The sequence below is a fragment of the Cajanus cajan genome, chromosome 10 (genome assembly GCF_000230855.2).
Source record: "Cajanus cajan strain Asha chromosome 10, NIPB_CcT2T_4, whole genome shotgun sequence".
Lineage (NCBI taxonomy): Eukaryota > Viridiplantae > Streptophyta > Magnoliopsida > Fabales > Fabaceae > Cajanus > Cajanus cajan.
The window spans coordinates 376,088-379,848 of record NC_138526.1 but is presented as its reverse complement, the minus strand read 5'-3'; the positions used below and the strand labels follow the sequence as shown (position 1 = coordinate 379,848).

The 3,761-nt window shown below is 34.4% G+C and overlaps 1 pseudogene; it reads right to left on the bottom strand.

Annotated features, from left to right (window-relative positions):
• Positions 1-214: 214 nt before the first annotated feature.
• Positions 215-3,419, bottom strand: LOC145952650 (receptor-like protein 6; annotated as a pseudogene).
• Between the last annotated feature and the right edge of the window lie 342 nt (positions 3,420-3,761).

The following is a 3,761-nucleotide window of genomic DNA, read 5'->3' as shown; positions in this document are numbered from 1 at the left end:
GGCCCGTTCTGGTGCATTATTCCTGTGTTATTTTTTCATCTAGAACGGGCCGTTCTGGTTTCAGAATGGCCCGTTCTGAAAGTGACAGCTGCTGCGTCAGTCATCGTAATACGTGTTTTTTTTTATAGGTAATTTAAAAAAAAAAAAATCCAGTAAAATATTCAGAAATTTTATCCAGTGTGTGAAGGTGTACAATATATCTTCTCACTAAATCACAATCTCAACCATTCATTGTTTTTAATATTATATCTATGGTGATTTTAAATGCACCATCCATGGACCACTTGTCCAACTTCTCCATCATAGACATCACCCTTTTTACACATATGACAGTAGGATTTAGATTCTATCAGTGGACAAGAAAGAATACATAAATGTGGATTTCTTCTTCCCTATCCATGGACCATGACTCAACTCAAACGTGTCTTTTAAGCCATTCAATTATTTCTTGTCCAAAAGTCCTTCCCAACGCTACTCCTGCAATAAGTCCACCCCCATACCCAATCAGAACAACTTTCCAATCAAATTCCCTGAAAAATCCATAATCTTCATCATCCTTTGATGCTGAAGGTGGAGTAAATGGTGACCCTGCATCATGTTCACATTTCTTAGATAATGGATTCCCACACAGTCTTTGGTTACCCTCAAATGAATTACCTTGGAACGTAGCAAACTGCTTATTTTGTGGTATAGGACCTGAGAGGTTGTTAAAGGACACATTCAAGTACGACAAAAAGGTCAATGCTTCCAATTGTTGGGGAATCTTCCCTGATAAACTATTCTGAGAAAGGTCCAATGCTTCAATGTTTGAAAGTTTTCCTAAGGAAGAAGGAATGCTGCCACTAAGCATATTGTTGGACAGGTTGAGCAAAACAAGGCCTGTTAAGTCTCCCATAACATCTGGAATGTCCCCACAAAATTTATTACTTGAAAGATCAATGGCTAATAAGGTGTAAAAGTCTTGAAGATCTTCATAAACCATGACCACCCCTTTGTTAGACATTGTAAATGTATAAGGATAAATATCATTCATCCAATTCAAGTAATTGAACCTTATATTTGTCAAATTATAGGTTGGAAAATCCCCATACTGTAATTGACTCTCGTTGGAAGCTATCATGGACTGCCAATTTTGGATTGTTTTTGAAGGCAAACTTCCAGAGAACTGGTTGCAAGAAAGATCAATGATGTGCAGTTTGGGAAAAGTACAAGTTGTAGGGCAGTTTATAGATCCATAAAATTGATTATCACTTAAAGCAACAACTTTCAGCTCCGGAAGAGTTCCCAACCAACAGGGAAAAGAATCATAAATTTGGTTATGACTGACATCAATAAACTCTAGCATTCTACAGTTGACTAATGCTCTCGGCAATTGATCCTGCAGATTGTTATGGCTTATGTCTATCGCTCTCAAAGCACTTCTTATCGAATACGTCTGAGGAATGGGGCCAATCAATTTGTTTCCTCTTAGCGATAAAGTTTGTAGAGATTGGATAGAACTTCCCAAACAAGAGGGAACCATGCCACTTATGTTGTTAAATGATAAATCAAGATGCACAAGAGATTTCAAATTGCATATTAGTGGGGATATTTTTCCTACCAATGAGCTATGGGAAACAATTAAACCTTGAAGACCTGTTTTTTCCCCACATCCAATTGGGGAATGAATTAAAATTATTGTCTGACATATAAAGATATGTCAGTTCAACCATGTCCCGGATAAAATTTGGAAACCCATTCAAATTGCATGAACGCAAACCTAACATTTGAATTCGAGAATGGCTTACATTGGATGGATTTTTTCCACTAATTAGCGACAATTTATTGTAAGATAATCCAAGAGCACGTAGCCTCTCGAGCATTACAAACTTGTCAAGCTCAAATTCTCCTTCCAACAAATTATATGCCACAGTAAAATATTCTAGCTTCTCAAGTTTTAAGAGACAGTTTGAAATTTCACCTTGAAGATGATTAGATCCAAGATTCATGTAATTTAAATTTGTTAGGTTCATCAGGAAACATGGAATTTGTCCACTTAAATTACTTTGAAGTAGTGATAATCCAGATAGCTGGGTGAGATTTGCAAAACATGATGGAATCTCACTGCCAATATTTACAAAGCCAAGTTCCAATTCATTTAATCTTGACAGCTTACAAATCCATGAGATGTTGTCACTAGTAAATTTATTATAACCAACAATCAGAGAGCTTAGTTTGGTAAGATTTACCAAGAATGAAGAAAGACGTCCCTTGAATTTGTTGTTTTCAATATCTAGAAACGTAAGCTGAGTGAGGTTTCCGAAAGAAGGAGGAATAGACCCTGAAAAATTGCATTGTGAAATTGATAACCAATTCAAAGACTTGAGATTTCCAATCGATGCAGGTAGTATACCATAGAAACTTGTGATAGCAAGTTCTAACATGGTAATTTGTGCACTTGAATTAAAATTAGGAAATCCACCGATGAGTTTTCGATTATTTCCCAAATTCAGATATCTCAAGTTTGGAAGATGGAATATTCCCGCTGGAAATTTCCCATATAGTTCACAACGGTAAAGAGAAAGTCGTTGCAAAGATGTAAGATTTGTGAGTATATCAGGAGCAGATGATGAAATGGTCGCATAATCAAGATGAATAATTTCAAGATTAGTTGAGTTCTGAATTAAGCTTCTTAAAGTGGATATTTTTAAACTCAAAAGATTGTTTACATATAGAGACGTGTAAAATGACCTACTTAGATCAAGAGATAGTAACTTGGACAAATGTGAAACTTGTTGTGGGATTTCGCCAAAAAAATTAGCGTCAGAAAGGTTCAGATACCTTAACTGAGAAAGCTCGCCAATCCTAGATGGGATTTGAGAGTAATTGAAGTGATTATGAGAGAGATCAAGAGTTTGAAGGTGTTTGAGGTGAAAGAGGGTGCTATTAGCATCTATTGTACCAAAGATGTGGCTGCTTCTAAGATCAATGCTAATGACATGAGCTGTGTGGTCATCACATTGAATGCCATCCCATGAGCAGCAATCTGTGGATGCATTCCAAGATGAAATTTTAGCATAACTGAAAGGATCATAAGAAGCAGACTTAGTAATAACAAACCTTTCCTTAAATTGCAACAAGGCAGAGTTTTCATGTTCATGACACCTAGTAGGAGGATCAGAAAGAAGACAAATAGTAATTGTGAATGAAAACATTGAATTAAGCAAAAGAAAAGACCACCGAAACCCCATTGAATCTATTAATAATTTATAAGCTGAAATGTGTACATAAAAAGTGAGAAGCACAAAGTGGTATTTATAGTGAATTAATGGGCTGTTTATGCAAAGATATCATGAAGTTTGAGTAAGAATGAGAAACTACGGGTACCGGTCTGTTTACGTTAATGGTTAAATTAATGGCTTTCATATTAGGCTCTGCGACTTTTTGATTCTCCTCGCTTCATTATAATTTCAACTTTCTTGACTTTTATACATTACATGAGTGATAATGTTGGTATTATCATATAATTCAAATGAATATCATTTTTCCTTATTAATTAATTATTCAATTGAAATATATATATATATATATATATATATATATATATATATATATTTTAAGTTAGTTTTTTCAAATAACATTAAGTCTGTATATATTTATAAATTAGCATTAAAAGTATTATTAATTGAAAATTGTAATCTATAAAAACTATAACATGACGTTTGATTCTCTAAAGTCATGAAGAGTTTTATATATAGGTAAATTATTCTTTAACTATTTGT